The sequence below is a fragment of the Malaclemys terrapin genome, chromosome 6 (assembly GCF_027887155.1).
Source record: "Malaclemys terrapin pileata isolate rMalTer1 chromosome 6, rMalTer1.hap1, whole genome shotgun sequence".
Taxonomy (NCBI): Eukaryota; Metazoa; Chordata; order Testudines; family Emydidae; genus Malaclemys; species Malaclemys terrapin.
The window spans coordinates 30,311,025-30,329,298 of NC_071510.1; the positions used below are offsets into that span (position 1 = coordinate 30,311,025).

At 40.9% G+C, this 18,274-nt stretch overlaps 1 protein-coding gene across 2 annotated transcripts in view; it reads left to right on the forward strand.

Moving 5' to 3' along the window:
• Window positions 1–18,274, forward strand: part of ADAMTSL1 (ADAMTS like 1) — a 697,981-nt gene that overhangs the window by 187,535 nt on the left and 492,172 nt on the right. The window lies entirely within an intron of this gene.

The window sequence follows — 18,274 nt, forward strand, 5'->3', positions numbered from 1 at the left end:
TGTAGTCCCTAAAATTATGGTAGCAATATTCTTCCTCTGAGATTTTGGGTGTCTAGGTTTCTGCCTTAATTTCATTTGCGCACACAAGGCGGTTTGCACAAGTTTTTTTGTGTACCACAAAAAGCTTTGTTGTGGAAAATAACACTTACTGTTTCAGCATCTCGATTTGAAAATATCATCCTGAAAATTACTTCAGCGTTGAAGTTCATTTGAAGGAACAATAAACAAAACAAATGATGTTTTGCGAAAAGTCAATAGATGGAATGGCACTAAAAAGGATGAGAGAAGAATGGATTTAGAAAAAGAAAGTTTTCGTTATCCAAAGTCTGATGGACTCTGTTTCCACTACCTCTTTTGTGTGTGTCGGTGCAAGATTTCGGTTTAGAAGTGTGAGGGATTTCAAACTGAATAGTTAGCAGTTTGTCTCTGATACTTGTAAGTTAAAACATTTACAAAGCAAAACAGTTCTGAGTGATATGTTGAATTGTGCTTTAATTTGAAACGAAACAAATCAGATGATTTTATCATGACAGTAATTTGCCGGCCTAATCCTTTCAAAGGCGGTCTTCTTGTTTTCTAATACATTGTGGTTAAACTGGAATAGTGGCAAATCAGTAGCTGATATATTCCTGGATTGTTGATGTGTCTTAGAGGTTATAGCCCAGAATAATGATCCTGTGGGGGTGAAGGAAAGAACAAGAAGCTGAAAAGAAGATTGGCGTGATGATGTTTACTGCATACTATATCTACTTATCTAGTAGTCTAGGAAAGCAATACCTCAAGTTATCTTTTCTAGGCCATGAAAGACTAGCCAATTACCATTTGTGAGAACATAATTGTACTGGGACGTTGGAGGGATGACTTTTAATAAATCTTGTTGCTTAGGTTAAAGAACCCAGTTAACAAAGGGAATACAAAACATTAAACAATCCACTGTGTTTGTGCTAATCCATCTGCTTTCTGACAAACTGTCCTTGGCGTTTTACAATCCCACTAAAAGAGTTCACAGATTGGGCAAAATCAACACTTTGCTTTATCAGTGTTTGTAATTTTATAGGGAGTTCAGAGCAGTATCAAGCAACTGCTTTACTGCCAGTGCAATAAAGATTCTTTGTAAAGATACTATAATTTCTCCCCTCCTTCCTGCAATGATTAATGATGTGGGGCCTGAATCACTGTGTATTAGAACTATTGAGGCCATGCAGCCTAGTCTAGTAAGCAGCTTTTTTATTACAGTTTTGTCTGTATCACTGACTTGGCCTGTTGTTGTCTTGGAATGTCTTGGTCTTGTGCCTGATTGCAAGTGTATTCGGATATTGTTGACAAGTGAAAGCATTGTGTAAATTACCCAACGTTTTCCTCCATCCCACAAAAAACTACATTAAACGAGCATTATTAAGGTTGCACAGTCAAGCACTCCAAAGTTAGGAGATGCCAACTTTAAGGTTGCCTGTGCAACCTTAATTCAGCCCTCTTATGCATATGTATATTGACACCGTCTCTAATGACATAATCACGTACTGTTTTTTCCCACAATACCCCTGCCTCTTTCAGTATACAGGATAGCTGGTGCTTAACTAATGAGCAGCTATTCAATATTTTGTTTTCTCCTTGTTCAGTGTGTGGCCTTGTTTACGACACACAATTCAAACCCTGTTCTGAAGACACAATTATTAATATCCTCCTAGGCTTTTGTAAGTTGCTCATGGCTACCAATCTGAGTGCTTCACAGACATTAATGAATTTATCTTCATGATACCCCTGTGAGATGAGAGGGGTATTATCTATTTTAAAGATGGGGAGCTGAGGTACAGAGAGATTAAGGTCAAAAGTATCCACTAATTTTGAGTGGATTTTTGAGACACCTTGGATCTAGTATTATATAGCACTTAATATGTTCAAAGCACAGCTCCAGTTGATTCCAGTTGTAGCTGTGAGTGCTCAGCACTTTTGCACATCAGACTCTCTAGGATCTCAAGTCAAGCACTCCAAAAATGAGGAACACGCAATTAGTGACCAGCTGTGGAAAGTTTGATTTTTAAGTGACTTGTTTAGCATTACATAACAACTGTGTGGCAGAGGCAGGGATAGAATCCAGTTCTCCAGGGTAACATTCAACTGCCTTAACCATGAGACCATCCTTTCTCTGACTGTAATTCACAGCTTCATTCGCTGCATCCCTTCCAACTTCTGCAACAAATAACAGGGATCCTACAGACAATTACCTTCCTCACTGCACAACCCTTATTCATCATGTGCACTGATTGAGGCAAGGGTCTTGTGGAAAAAAAAAATCTGTGATCATGTAACTTAAGACTATCATAATGCATACACACAAAGGGGGCTGAATTAAGGTTGTATGAGCAGCTTCTCAACAAAATGTTTGTAAGATTTTTTTTTAACATGGGCTAAACATTTCCCCCTAACCTTGTTCTGGGAAACAGTTGTACTGTTTTTGCTGGTATTTTATATATATATATATATATATATATAAAAACAAATTAACATGAGCCAGATACCAAGCATTGGAAATTTCAGGCTGGGTGGTTCAAGTTTGACAAAGTTGTTAAGCAACTAGAAAACAAGCTCTTTTAATGGAAAGTGGTGGATTGATCTTAACTGTAGATAGCACTACCTGCGCCATGTAAAATAAAATGAGACATTTTTTCTGAAAGTGTCTATTGTCTACTCTCTATACAACTTCTAATGACATATCAGCAAAACACGTAATGAATCCTGATAAATTTTTGGAATAAGAAATGCAAGCAGATAATGTTTCAAATAAAAACATTTCTAACAAAAAATGAAGTGACAGTTTAATACAAGGAAAGCTCATCTTGGGTATCTGGTAACATAGAATTTGCCATAGTGGATCAGAGCAATAATTTGTCTACTCTAGTATCTTGCCTCCAACAGAGGCCAATATCTCTGCTTCAGAGGGAACTGTGAAACCCTCCATATATTTATGAAATTATGTATCAGTGAGTGGGGGTGGAGGGAGTTTTCTTCTGATTCCTGCAGAGAATTGGCTTCCTTGCTTTCTACCTCAAAGATTTAGATTTAATTACTCTTCAGTATTTAAGATGGCAAAGCAATAAATGTTTAGTGGTCACCTGAATTATCCATTCACTGTATTTAATTTCCTGATCTTCTGAGTTAGTGAAATCAACAAGCTAACTGCAAACTGCACTGAGATATTAAAATCACTGCACTTTTGTGTGATAATTTGTTTAGAGTTTTCATGTTATGGGAAAGGAGGCACTAGACACATTCACTATCTAACCTAAAGATTATGCATGTGTTTCTGGCAGCCCAAGAAGTTACTCCAGTTCGGATAGCTGTAGGCTCTAGGGTCCCCTGTCAAGAAACCTTTTGAAGGAGGAGCAGTAGAGAGATGTTAACCAGCAGTTAATTATCTTCTTTACCTGGCACAATTGGGGTAATGACCACAATGTGCTAGGAAAGGAGTGCTGCTCTCTGGGACACACCTCTGGCCATAGGCATGCATATATTTATTAGACAGCCACAGTCAATGATGCCAGTTGCCCCAGTGTGCTGCCTTTCATAAGGGAAATGTGTGTGGCTATGTGGTGGATAATCTGGTTTACTTAGCACTGGTATTGTAACTACCTCATGCAGCCTCTGCCGAAGGGCTGGGTGTGGTCAAGTGTAGTTGTGCGACATGTGAGTAACTATTGCAGCCACTGTGGTTGGTGGGCTGTGCAGTCACTGTCTATTAGCAACCATATGGGGACTCTTGAGTAAAGTAGAATATGGAGTTGCCCAAATTTTTACTTTACTGCATATAACACCTGGTATAGTGCAGTACAGCACAGTAATTCCTATCTTTCAACTACAGTATCACACAAACCCCAGTTCCATGAGCTTGTGCACCACTTGCTCAATGGCTTGAGACCTCGAACAAATGCTTCTGTTTTCTTCCTTTTTGCCTATTCTTCTGTGCAGTAAATCTTAGCTTTTTGACATTGTGGCTTTTAACTCTCATTTTGATACTATCGTCAAGAAACAAGCCTGTTGAACTAGTACTGCGAGCATTAACCTTGGGTACTTGAGATTTAAAAAAGGCTTCTTTAGCTGGGGAAAGATTTCATATTTTGAGTATTTTCCATTCTGTGCTAAACCAATAATTAAAATTATAATGAATGTAGCAGAGTGATGAATCTCCTATCCCCTGAACAGTTGTTTTTTCTTGAAAAATGAGAAAACAAAGAACTATTAACAAGAGAGATGGACAGAGGGAAGCTAGGACAGTTATCAGTGCACATGCATTTTGAGGCTTTAGCGGTAACCAAATGCAAACAGTTTACAGACTTGCTAGGTTTTTTATTTTATTTTTCAGAAATAGTGTCGTCTTATTTTTCCAAATGCTTTACTGATTATGTTGCAGCCTGTTGTTAAATGGTGGTAATAACATCAGTGACATGCACACAGGGGAGTTGGAGGTATCAGTACAAGAATTATTTGTTGTAGCAAGCAATGATTTTTAAAACAAAGACAGTTAAAGTTTGAAGTATTCTATGGATATGTCTGATTTCGGCACAGTGGAATTACTCCGGGCTTGCACCAGTGTAAAGTAGAGTAGAATTAAGCCCTCTGTGTTCAGTAATTGGATCTTAGCTTAGGTTTTACTCTGGTTTTTATAGTGTTTAGTTTAATCTTATGCTTCTGATATATTATTGTTTTTTCATTTCACATGGAGTGGACAATTCTTAGAGTATTTTAAATTTATATATATAAACACACACACAGGTGCTTTTGCATTGACTTTGTTTTCTTGATACATTAGTTCCTGATTTCTTAAAAAAACATTTTACTCTGATTTAAGTGATGTGGAAGGGTAGAGAACACTTACCTACCCTCTAGTTAAGCAGTGTTCGGCCTTTCTAGGCTGAGGTACAAATGCACTGTTTCAAAAAGATTGAGGTCACAATTGATACTTTCTGGCAGTTTCTCTGCCCTGAGTGACACAAAGGGAATGGAAACAACCTCTAAACTCTTTGCTAGTGATTCCTTGGTAATGAGGGAGTCCCCAGCAGGTGCAGAGACAGCATAGCTTGCTCCCTTGTCTTCTTCCCCAGAGCCCTCGGCTCAGGAGGTGAAGAGGAGTCCATTGGGGAGAGGAGGGCATCAGTATCCTACTAACTATCCACTGGTGATATATAGCGTTGCTTGGATGCTATTTAGAGCATCCCCTGGGTGCTAGAATCATCAGTGTTGCCAACCTGAAGTGTGACATTTTGGCGACTGCCCAGACCAGTAAGGGGTTCTGTCACTACCTGCCTTGTAACTGTATGCCTTAATGCTACATTGCTGTGACTCAGAGCTCTGACACCAGTAGCCAGCCTACAAGCGCAAAGGTTTCATACTGGCTTCCAACGGCCTAGTTTCTCCTTGCAGGGTTACCCCAATAGCCCATCTTGTCCTGAATTCACCCAAATCCATCCCCCACCCCACCCTGTGGTGTTAACTACCAGACTTTTCCCTTATGGTTGTTCACCCCTGAAGGAGTGAAACCTTCCCCCAGTTATCAGTCCACTTGGGATTGCACGCTCTACCTAGTTGGCACAACAGAGACCTGCATAGGGTAAAAATAATCTAAAAGTGTGTTTAATAGAAAAATCACAGTTTCAAAGATGAAATAGTAAGACAAAACAAATGCATACAAGTTACATGGAATAAAGAACACACAGATGTCACCTCAAGCTTTACGCTTCTATATTCGCTAAATTCTCATCTCTAATACAAGTTACCTGTTGCCTCTGAACAGTTTCCCTGTGTGCCCTCTGTCATAGAGGAGAGCTGGAGTTTCATGGACAGCACCCTGCTTACATGCTGGTCCTGCGTTTCTGGGATCACCTTTACTTCAAACCCCTTCCCTTTTAACAAGATGGGCAGACGTTTTTTCTTTCTTTCAGGCTATGATCATTCATGGTTACATGGTGCAAGGAAACTCCCTCCTTCCTGAGTGTTCCAAGAGTGGGGTTTCCTTTTTAGTTTCCATTAACTTTAATGGTCCACCCATTGTCTTTCCCAGGTTGTACAAAGCTAGGCGCTTCATGCGAACCACTAGTCCATGCCTGATTGCTTCCCCACATCACTGTGAGGTGATGCTGGAGTAGCACCCTGGTTACAACATGCATACATTCATAGCCCTACCGTGCACACACACCTCCCAATGGCCATCAGATTCAGAACATTATGTGCATTCATAAAAAACTTTACTGGTCATCTATTTATACACAATAACATTGTATACAACTGGCTGATTCAATTGTTTGTTCTTTGGGGATTGGGCCCCCTGTTTTCTCCAGGGGCTGTCTGGACCCTGATTGTCACACCAAACATTTGAAAACTGTGAGTCAGGCCCACCAAAATCATGAGACTGGCTTAAAAATAAGGAGATTTAACACAGAGTCAGCTGATCTCCTATTCATAATCTGACAAGGAATCAAGGAATGGACAACAGTTGCTCAGATTGCTCCCAGTTCATGCCATGGCTGCTCCTGGGGCGATAGGGGAAGCAGCAGAGGGCAGTTGGGGAGGTCATACACCCTACCTCCTCTCTTTATCAATAGGACTGATTCAAGCACTTAATTTCCCTTCCACGGTGAGGCTTAGGGAGCACATTTTCAATTCATAACCAAATATACATTTTCTTAACGAAGTCACCTTCAAGACCCCTCGTGGCTCCAGGGCCACAGGTTGGTCCCAACTGCTGGAAGAGAATCTGAAAATCACTGCACATGAGTACAACCTGAAAGTGCCATATAATTGAAACAAAATTCTAATTAAAGGAATTCTGTTCTTCCATCTGAGCTTGTTCCTGCGTTCATCATGTAAGAGAACTGATCGTCTGGTGTCTCATAAATCATATTGTTGTTTCCCTGTCAGTACTATGATGTTTTGCATTCAAGTTCAAAGGAGGTGATAAACTGCTCTCCACTTTGACGTCCCGCAACTTACTTGGAAAATATGTATAGCATTAAACTTCATGAACGTGAGTTGGACTAGGAGAGTGAGTGTCCCTGGGTCCACACAGTTCTTTGAATATAGGCTGTGCTTCTTTGCGAACAGCCTGTTTAAAGAACCTTACTTTATAAATGTCTCCAATAAATATTTCTGGGTCTATATTTACTTTATAAAAATGTTACTTGCTTCCTGCAGATTAAATTACTTTTAAATTGCTAAAGCCTTTTGTTATCTTAATGGTTTATCTGCTTTAAAAAGGCAACGTTTTTAAAATATGTTTAGGGATCTGTGAATCTTCAAAAACTTAGACAGAGAACTGGCATTTCCCATGTGTCTCAATTCCAGTCCTTCTAGATGTACTCAGACTTTAAAGGTTCTTATTGTTTTCTGGTCCATTTCCCCTGATCTGCTCTTAACAATGACATTTTTTCTATGTCTCTTTAAAAATGGGAGCATGACCCTTTTAACGTTTGAGACCCATTACTGTGGCTATATATTTTTTTCTTTGTTAGAAAGCCAATCAAGATACCACTGCTGAAAGAAAATTGCACTCCAAAGCTTGGACTCTAAGTCCCGCAGCTGCCAAAATTGCCAAAACTGTATCTAGTGTGGGAGTTGACATAGGAGAAAAAGAAGGATGTCTTGAAAAAGACAATGTTATTACCCTTCTCCACATTAGAAAAACTACCCTTTACTGACATTGGTGCTCTGAGCATGATTTAACTACTACTTGTGAAATGATCTAGAACACAGTTTGTCCTGGTCTACACTTCTAGTTAATCAGTGTTCAAACGGATTCATATGTACCTCTCACTGACACCTGTTCTCAGCAGTGGATAATTTCCTTAATGTAGACACAGCAAGTGTGTGTATGTATGGGGTAGCTTTTCCGTTTGCTGTATGAAATTACTGTGGGCCCCTTTCCATCACGCTACTGCCTTTGCTGCTGTGTCCCTCTCTCTAAGCACTGCTACCCCTCTCCTACTGCCTTTTTGTTAGTCTGTCTTCTAGTATTTGCAACACCTGTAAATTTGATATCCTCAGCAAATGGTTGTTAAAATGGTATTTGTGAAAATTGCTGATTAAGCTAAATTGGGAAGAGACTATCAGAAGTCACCAGGATATGAAGGTATTCACCCAAGATATCCGAAGGAACTCAAATATGAAATTGCAGAACTGCTAACTGCGATATGTGACCTATTGCTTAAATCAGTCCCTGTACCAAAAGAATGGAGGATAGCTACCGTAACACTGATGTTTAAAAAGGCTCCACTGGTGATCCTGTGGCTCTTATGAGCCAATAAGCCTAACTTCAGTATCAGGCAAACTGGCTGAAACTATGTAATGAACAGAATTAGCAGACACACAGAGGAACATGTTTTGTTGGGAAAGAGTAAACAAGGCTTTTGTGGTGAGGCATGATTTCCCTTTAATCTATTCAAATTCTTTGAGGGTGTCAAAAAACCTGTGGACAAGGATGATTCAGTGGATATAGTGTACTTGGACTTTTTGAAAGCCTTTGACAAGGTCCCTCACCAAAGGCTCTTAAACAAAGTAGGCAGTCATGGGATAAGAGGGAGGGTCCTCTCAAGGATCAGTAACTGGCTAAAAGTTAGTGAACAAGGGGTCACTTTTCACAATGGAGAGAGATAAATAGCGGGGTCCAGGGATCTGTACTGGGACCAGTGCTGTTCAACATATTCATAAATGATCTGGAAAAAAGTGGTAAACAGTGAGGTGGCAAAATTTGCAGATGACAGAAGGCTGCTCAAGATAATTAAGTCCAAAACGGGCACTGAACAGTTACAAAGGGATCTCACAAAACTGGGTAACTGGGCAGGAAAATGGCACATAAAATTCAGTGTGGATAAATGCAAAGTAATGCACAATGGAAAACATAATCAAACTATGTATACAAAATGATGGGGTCTAAATTACCCGTTAAAGAAATCTTGGAGTCACTGTGGATAGAGGAAACATTCACAATGGATGCAAGTGAAAACATCCGCTCAATGTGCAGTGGCAGTCAAAAAAGCTAACAATGTTAGGAACCAATAGGAAAAGGATAGATAAGACAGAAAATATCATAAATGCCACTACATAAATCCATGGTACACCTACACCTTGAATACTGCATGCAGATCTGGTTGCCCCATGTCAAAAAATGCATTTTGGAATTGGAAAAGGTACAGAAAAGGGCAACAAAAATGATTAAGGGTATGGAACAGCTTCCATATGAGGCGAGATTAAAAAGACTGAGACTGTTCAGCTTGGAAGAGAGACAACTAAGGGGGGGATATGATAGAGGTCTATAAAATCATTAATTATGTGGAGAAAGTGAATAAGAAAGTGTGACTCACCCCTTCATATAACACAAGAACTAGGGGTCACCCAATGAAATTAATAGGTTGTAGATATAAAATAAACATAATAAAGTATTTCACACAACACAGTCAACCTGTGGAACTCATTGCCAGGGGGTGTTGTGAAGGCCAGAAGTATAACTGGATTTTAAAAAAAGAATTGGCTGAGTTCATGGAGGGTAAGTCCATCAATGGCTATTAGCCGAGATGATCAGGATGCAACCCTATGTTTTAGATATCCCTAAGCCTCTAATTGCCAGAAGCTGGGGCTGGATGACAGGGCATGAATCAATCAATAATTGCCGTGTTCTGTTCATTCCCTTTGAAGTATGACACCTGTCACTGGGCTAGATGGACCATTGGTCTGACCCAGTAGGACTGTTATGATATGTAGATGCAAATACCAGTAAGGACAGACAAATAATACAAAAAGACTCTGAATAGTGTTGGATGATAAAGTGGTAAGAACACCGACTTGTGGCTATGCTACATCTTCCTTTGCTGTTACCACTACTGGAGCTGTTCTGGTGGTGAATTACAAATTCTGTTTTTTCTGGAGTAGATGAAAACCTGCATATAGACAGTTAAAAGTTTTCAGCAGGTAGTATGGTGTAACAAATTGCTAATTCAAATGTTTTGGTGATCAGTTTTCCCTTTTGTGGGACTTTAGTATTAATCCAGAGTAACAGGAAAACTTTTTGCCTGCTTGGTTAGGACAGTGGGGTTTTTTTGTGTGTTTTTTTTTAAATGTTTTCCCTTCCTTCATGGGCATTAACAGATATAAAACCGATCGCTGTACTTTCAGAGCCCACAAATTTGCATTTCTTTATGCCCTCTTATTTCTGTGTTACAGTCAGCATACAACTTTGTTGCTTTTCTTCGAAGGCTTGATCGTCTTTAAAGCAGATAACAGGTATATGTCATGTCTACAATGTGAATTTCAGAACTCTGAAGTTTCATAGGAACCTAGTGGAATCTCCTCTAATCAAACTGCCTACAGCTAAGCTGTCTAGAAATAAGTAGAGGAGCAGATCACAATTTCCTCCTGCACTTCATCTATTATTCAAATTAACCCAGTGAATGTGTTTCTAGAATTCTTAATTCAATGGATTTCTTGTGAGCAGCATGATACTGTAATATATGAAATTTGATCTGTACTGGTGGTGGTGGTCATACATGAAGCCTAGATTCTCCTCTGCATTAGGGCAGCCTTGTGCCGCTCTGCTGGCACAAAATTGGTTTAATTGGTCATCCACCACTAATATAGCAGCCCCTATGCTGCCCTCCACCCTGTGGCTGGCATGAGGTGTGACCAGAGGACCTTATTCCCTGGTAATCACCAGCTGCCGTTGTAGCCAACTGGAAATGTTGCCTGCCAGTGCCAACCTTCAGGTTGCTATAACTTGGCCTGGGGGATGGAGCAGCCTCAGAGGAGTTGAAAGTCGCCTTTGCAAAATGCTTCCCTCCATCGTCCCAAATTGCTCCTCTGTCTAAATTTAATGTTGGAGCCAAAGACGGTAAGGACTTTGGGGGCAGTGACAGTCTCTTGCTATTCGTATATAAAGTGCCCAGTGCAACCTTGATCCTCACAAGAGCCTCTGAGCACTGAAAAGCAAATAAATATTTGTTCCTATTCCCTGTTTGCATGAGCATAAGATTTTTATAGCCAGTAAGGAGGCCTGAGAAGCCACTGGTGCTTTTAGAGTCAGGGAGAGGTAGCAGTTGCAAAGGATTAGAGAATATTAGAAATGTTTAAACCTCTTCCTTTGTGGATCACACAGAGCCTTATGAAGGCATCATTCCTAGAAAAAATTATAGTACTGTAAAATTTATTGCCAGGGTTCAGAGTTTAAATTTAGTTTTCTCTTGTAACATTCACACAAAGTAATTGTGCATGCCTGTATATTTCCTACCTGTCAAGTGTGCTGTCATATCCTGGTCTGGCTCATTTAATTGCCATTGATCCAGGAAGCTAATGAGGGGGTATTGGGAACCCTGCCCTGCTGTGTTAAGCAGGATACCATCATTTTCAGTGCCGGCAAATTCTCCATGAAAGCAGAGAGGGCATTGTGTTGCAGTGGGAGTCAGGAGACCTCCGGTGTAACTTTAGTCCAGTCATTTTGCCTCCCTGTGCCTCTTTCTCCTCCCATCCTTTGTCTTGTCTATTTAGACTATAAACTCTCTGGGGCAGGGATTGACTCAAATTATTGTGTGTGCAGGGCCTAGTAAAATGGGGTCCTGAACTCAGGGCTACCATAATTCAAGTAGTTAATGAAACGCTTCACACAAACATTCATGTGAGCAAAACTCAGTCCTTTAAATGTTCCCATAAAGAAATGTAAAACAGAGTGCAAGTGTGGCAAATCCATGATTAAAATCAAGTGGATGCTTGCGGAACATTTAGGTGGTATTTGCCCAGCTTCCATTATGCATATTTAAAAAGTAATTGATGAGAAAGCAATGCATGAATGCAGTTGAGATAAAATGCTCATCTCCATTTTAAATACAGTGTTGCTGCTGCAGTACAGTCAAACATAACAATTTGGCTTTAATAATGAGTTGCTACATGCCATAATTGTTAAATCATAATGTATTTAATCAAATGGCATTTAATTAACATTCCATAATTCTTATTAAATCCTTATCCGAGGATTGCATTAATGTAAGCCCCAGAGTTTTATTTTTAGAAGCTTTTCTCTACTTGTCTTTGTGGGCAGCTACCAATCTTGCTTGCAGATCAGTGAGACAGATGCATATCCATATATCTTGGCTCTGCTCCATCAATCCTTATCGTGAGATGTTTGTAAGATTCTGATTATTCCAGATTCAGATTTTCAGGAAAAGCAAACAGTAAGATCTTCTTGATACAGTCTGAACTTAGGGATCTGAGAAGAATTTTCCTAAGAGATCTAATACAAATAAACTTTCTAGTTAAGAAGTGCCAGTTCACTGTAGTTTTATTTCTGTTGTGTAGAGGCTATAGATTAGTGAACTTGAAAACAGGAGCCATTTAGATTTTTGCATTTTCTTTCAGGCAATCTTTTGCACACCCCTCTTTCCTGCCGAGGAATTCTTGTGATTCTGATCCAACAGGATAGTAGTTGTTGTTCAGCATGATCTAAAAGATTTGAATAGAAAATTGTATTCTGTTCTCTCTAGGGTTTTCATATTGCACTTATCACCATAGTATCTGAATCCTTCCAGTACTGCATTAAGGTATGTGACTAACAGCTGTCACCTGTTTTGTTCTTTCATCCTCTATCCATGGGGAGAAGTGCAGTGGAGTGTCTGTTTTTGGTAGGGTTTGGGCTTTTTAAAAAATATACATGTTGCTACGTATTTGTTAGAGAAGGCCAGGTCAAAGAAATGCACCTTGGACTTGGAGTGGAAGGTGCTGAGGTTTTTGATGGCCCACAGGTCTTGAGGGAGCTCTAGCCGCAGCCTTGGATTGGCCACCGAGAAAATTGTCTTTCTCACAGATAAGCTTTACCTTTATTGTAGGGAGTTCAGTTGTGTCACAGAGGAGTGTAGCTGTTGACTCTGGTCTTCATCCCAGAGCCTTAGATGGTCTTTTAGATATCCTGGACCCAGGCCATGAAGTGCTTTGAAAATAAGGACCAGGACTTTGAACTTGATTAGAAATTCTATGTGAAACCAGTGTAGAGAGCGGAGGACTGGTTTGATGTTCGCAATAACCTGTGTTGCTGAGAAGCTGCATTAGTGTGTTCTGTCCTAGTTGGCGTTTCTTAAGTGCTAAAGTCTTCATGCATGGGTATATCACAGTGCAGTTCTCCAACCATCATTGTAAAGCATTAATGGGAATGTTGGGAATCATTAAGAAAGGGATAGAAAATTATCATATTGCCTCTATATAAATCCATGTAATGCCCACATCTTGAATACTGCGTGCAGCTGTGGTTGCCCCATCTCAAAAAAGATACATTGGACTTGGAAAAGGTTCAGAAAAGGGCAACAAAAATGATTAGGGGTATGGAATGGCTGCCATACGAGGAGAGATTAATAAGACTTGGACTTTTCAGCTTGGAAAAGAGACGACTAAGGGGGATATGCTAGAGGTCTATAAAATCATGACTGGTGTGGAGAAAGTAAATAAGGACGTGTTATTTATTCCTTATAACACAAGAACTAGGAAAGAAGAAATTAAATTAATAGGCAGCAGGTTTAAAACAAACAAAAAGGAAGTATTTTTTCACACAGTGCACAGTCAACCTGTGGAACTCCTTGCCAGAGGATGTTGTGAATGCCAAGACTATAACAGGGTTCCAAAGAGAACTATATAAATTCATGGAGAATATGTCCATCAATGGCTATTGGCAGGGATGGTGTCTCTAGCCTCTGTTTGCCAGAAGCTGGAAATGGGCAACAGGGGATGGATCACTTAAATTGGAATTTTCAAAGGAGTTAGGTACCCAACTCCTTTAAGCTCTACTGGAATTTTTGGCCTTCTCTTTTTATCCTGAAGGGTATTTCCCTTTTTTCTCCTACAGAGAAGGAATAATTTTTTTTATCACAGGATGTATGCCTGGCTTAACATGAGTAATGGGTGAGGCCTCATTTCTTGGGAGACAGTATTAGGGAGGTAAATGGATCAGCAGGCTGTAAACAGAATGTCTGTACTAGTTAAGATAAGGGGGACCACCCAGGGAACCATTTACAATAAACAAGTTGATAATGGATAAGGTAAGCCTGGAACGTAAGATGAGGTAAAGTTAGTCGTGCATGTACAGTGCGTGCTATATGAGGATTGGTTCCTACAAAGCAACCAAGTGTGATGTAATGTATATGTAGTGTAATATGTAAATAAATAAAGGAAGCTGCTTGCTATGTAACATTGAATGTATGGTAAGCCCCATATCCACCTCTATGCTTGAGTCTGATTAACTCAGCATAGCTTTGCAAATAAGGAACCTGAGTGACGAGACTGGAGTTGCGAACTGAGTTCCTGGGGAACCAAATGTCCCAACACAGGACAGTTAGTTAGGGATTATATTTCAAGGTCTGTTACTGATCTGGTGTGTGACCACAGGCAAATGACTTCTCGCTGCCTTTGTTTCCCCATTTGTAAAATGGGAAGAGAAGTAAAATAGCTCATAGGGATTTTGTAAAAAAGTTTATTAGTGTTTGTAAAGTATTTTGAGATCCTCAGATGGAAAGCATTATAAAAGTGCAAAGTATTAATATTTCAAATGTATTAAGAAAAGTGTGTAGAATTTTGAAAAAATCCCAAAGATTAAAGGCTGATTTAGTAATAAAGCTGGGTGGGATGTAGTAAAGTTATTCCCGCTGTGTTTGGAACATGCCCCAAAGAGTTTTTTCCAGCTTACAGAGAGTAGGAAACCTGAGTAATATATTAAAGGAGCAGCTGTATGAAAGAGTTTCAATTTTTTTTTTATTCTCACAGAAAATGCAGACCATGCTACCACTGTGTCTGAGTTGACTGGTTTCTCAAATGCAGGTTATTAATCTGTAAAATATGGCTGTCTGCATGTATTTTAAGGGTGGGTGAATTTGTTTTGATCAGTTTTAAACCCATTTTACTATCATGGGCTCAAAAGTCTTGCCCCAAATCAAACAGGGTTGCAATCTGTTTAGGTGAGATTGTGTGGGAAGAGAAATCCTAATGAAAAATAAACCCTGCAAATAGGACAGCTACTTGTTATCCTTTTGAATGGGCTGGCTACTATCCCTAACCCAAAGCACAAGTAATGGAACCTAAATAGCAATGGTAGGGGCTAAAAATCACAGCAGACTTTTCTATCCACATGGGGATGTTGTAATTCAGACCTTAGCACTAGTTTAATGAGGATTTCTGTGAATGTACACACACACATGCACACACAGAGATAATGTATGAAAGATGGTCCTGAGCCACAAAATGGGAATCTGGAGCCATGTTTTCCCTGTTTGTGCCAATTCTGTGGTTCTGGTGCATGCCTTTTTAATAGTTATAACTTAGCATGTTTTAGAATAATAAATTTGTTCCTGACTCTCAGATATACAGAAACCAGTTACCATTTCAAGGCTCTTTACTGGGCTCAGCTTGAATGGTGAGGGACATTTCTTCTCATTAGCAAGGAGCACATAGCACTGAGGGAAATGTACCATTGCTTTTAATTATAGGAGCTTGTGCAGATATCTAAAGCACATGGTCCCAGTGTCAAAGATAATGTGATGTTGTAACAAGTCTCTCCCCCACAGATAATTCCATCTGGAGCTGTGAGGTTATGGTTTTCTGTTGAAATGGATGGGATCATTAATAACAAAAACAAACAAAAGTCTGAAAAAGATAAAAAGTTTGTCGTCCTTGTGGTGGGCAAACTATAGGCACGTGAGTCCCAGGAATGGCTCTGGTGCAGACTGGAAAGCCCATTCTCAGAAAACCAGCAATTATTTCAGGAACGTTTCTTATGCCCATCACCTTTGGGTAAATCACAGTCCTGATTGCCTCTCAAAACTCTGCCACAACAATCCTAGCAGTTGATTTGCCAACTCCAAATTGGCTAGTCATGGACTTGTAGCAGCCTGGGATGGCCAGTTTCCAGACGTTTAAAGCAACCTGCTTCTGCATCAGCATGGCTGCCCACATGTGCAGGAATGTCTGCTTCTTCATAAGAAAGTTCTGGACCCACTGCTGGTCATACCAGACCCACATGAATATGTAATCCCACCAGTCTGTGCTTGTGACCCTCCTTCAGAAGCACCAGTCTACACAGAGGGAATCTGTAGGTAAAGCAATAACCGGCATGATCAGCATCAGCTTATTCACAGCTGGCATGTCAGCACCCTCCTCCTTTGGCAGTTCAAAAATGTCCACCAGTATCTTGAAGATGCTCCACCTACGTCTTGAAATAGGACTGACACCATTAGGTAGAGATTTTCTTTCCCCAGGGTGGGATCCATATTGACTCTAGCTGCAGGGAGTGCTCAGACACAAAATAGCTCAGCTGGATATGTTTGTAGGGCTATAAAACCACACAAAACAATTCTGGTCAACTCTCGCAGAACAGACAGACAAATTCTTCCACAACCCATGATGAAAAAAGCTCCAGAGCAGCTTCAGCTGGCACTTGCAACCTGGAGACAGTACACTCCCACCAACGCTGAAGTCCTGACTTGGGGGTCTGCGTACGGCAGTATGGCTGCACCAGCATGGTTGTGAATTCTGGGTTTCCATTGCTGTGCAGACCATAAAATATCAGGGTTGTAAGGGACCTCAGGAGGTCATCTAGTCCAACCCCCTGCTCAAAGCAGGACTCATCCCCAACTAAATCATCCAAGCCAGGGCTTTGTCAAGCCTGACCTTAAAAACCTCGAAGGAAGGAGATTCCACCACCTCCCTAGGTAATCCATTCCAGTGCTTCACCACCCTCCTAGTGAAAACGTTTTTCCTAATATCCAAACTAAACCTCCCCCACTGCAACTTGAGACCATTACTCCTTGTTCTGTCATCTAGTACCATTGAGAACAATCTAGATCCATCCTCTTTGGAACCCCCTTTCAGGTAGTTGAAAGCAGCTATCAAATCCCCCCTCATTCTTCTCTTCTGCAGACAAAACAATCCCAGTTCCCTCAGCCTCTCCTCATAAGTCATGTGCTCCATCCCACCTAATCATTTTTGTTACCCTCCTAATCATTTTTGTTACCCTCCACTGGACTCTTTCCAGTTTGTCCATGTCCTCCTTGTAGTGTAGGGCCCAAAACTGGACACAATACTCCAGATGAGGCCTCACCAATGTCGAATAGAGGGGAATGATCACGTCCCTCGATCTGCTGGCAATGCCCCTACTTATACAGCCCAAAATGCTGTTAGCCTTCTTGGCAACAAGGGCACACTGTTGACTCATATTCAGCTTCTTGTCCACTGTAACCCCTAGGTCCTTTCCTGCAGAACTGCTGCCTAGCCATTCGGTCTCTAGTCTGTAGCAGTGGATGGGATTCTTCTGTCCTAAGTGCCGGACTCTGCACTTGTCCTTGTTGAACCTCATCAGATTTCTTTTGGCCCAATCCTCTAATTTGTCTAGGACCCTCTGTATCCTATCCCTACCCTCCAGCGTATCTACCACTCCTCCCAGTTTAGTGTCATCTGCAAACTTGCTGAGGGTGCAGTCCACACCATCCTCCAGATAATTACTGAAGATATGGAACAAAACCGGCCCCAGGACCGACCTTGGGGCACTCCGCTTGATACCGGCTGCCAACTAGACATGGAGCCATTGATCACTACCCATTGAGCCTGATGATCTAGCCAGCTTTCTATCCACCTTATAGTCCATTCATCCAGCCCATACTTCTTTAACTTGCTGGCAAGAATACTGGGGGAGACCGTATCAAAAGCTTTGCTAAAGTCAAGGAATAACACGTCCACTGCTTTCCCCTCATCCACAGAGCCAGTTATCTCATCATAGAAGGCAATTAGGTTCCTTAGTGAATCCATGCCGACTGTTCTTGATCACTTTCCTCTCCTCTAAGTGCTTCAGAATTGATTCCTTGAGGACCTGCTCCATGATTTTTCCAGGGACTGAGGTGAGGCTGACTGGCCTGTAGTTCCCCGGATTCTCCTCCTTCCCTTTTTTAAAGATTACATTAGCCTTTTTCCAGTCATCTGGGACCTCCCCTGATCGCCATGAGTTTTCAAAGATACTGGCCAATGGCTCTGCAATCACATCCGCCAACTCCTTTAGTACCCTCGGATGCAGCGCATCCAGCCCCATGGACTTGTGCTCATCCAGCTTTTCTAAATAGTCCCGAACCACTTCTTTCTCCACAGAGGGCTGGTCACCTCCTCCCCATGCTGTGCTGCCCAGTGCAGTAGTCTGGGAGCTGACCTTGTTCATGAAGACAGATGCAAAAAAAGGATTGTGTACATTAGCTTTTTCCACATCCTCCGTCACTAGGTTGCC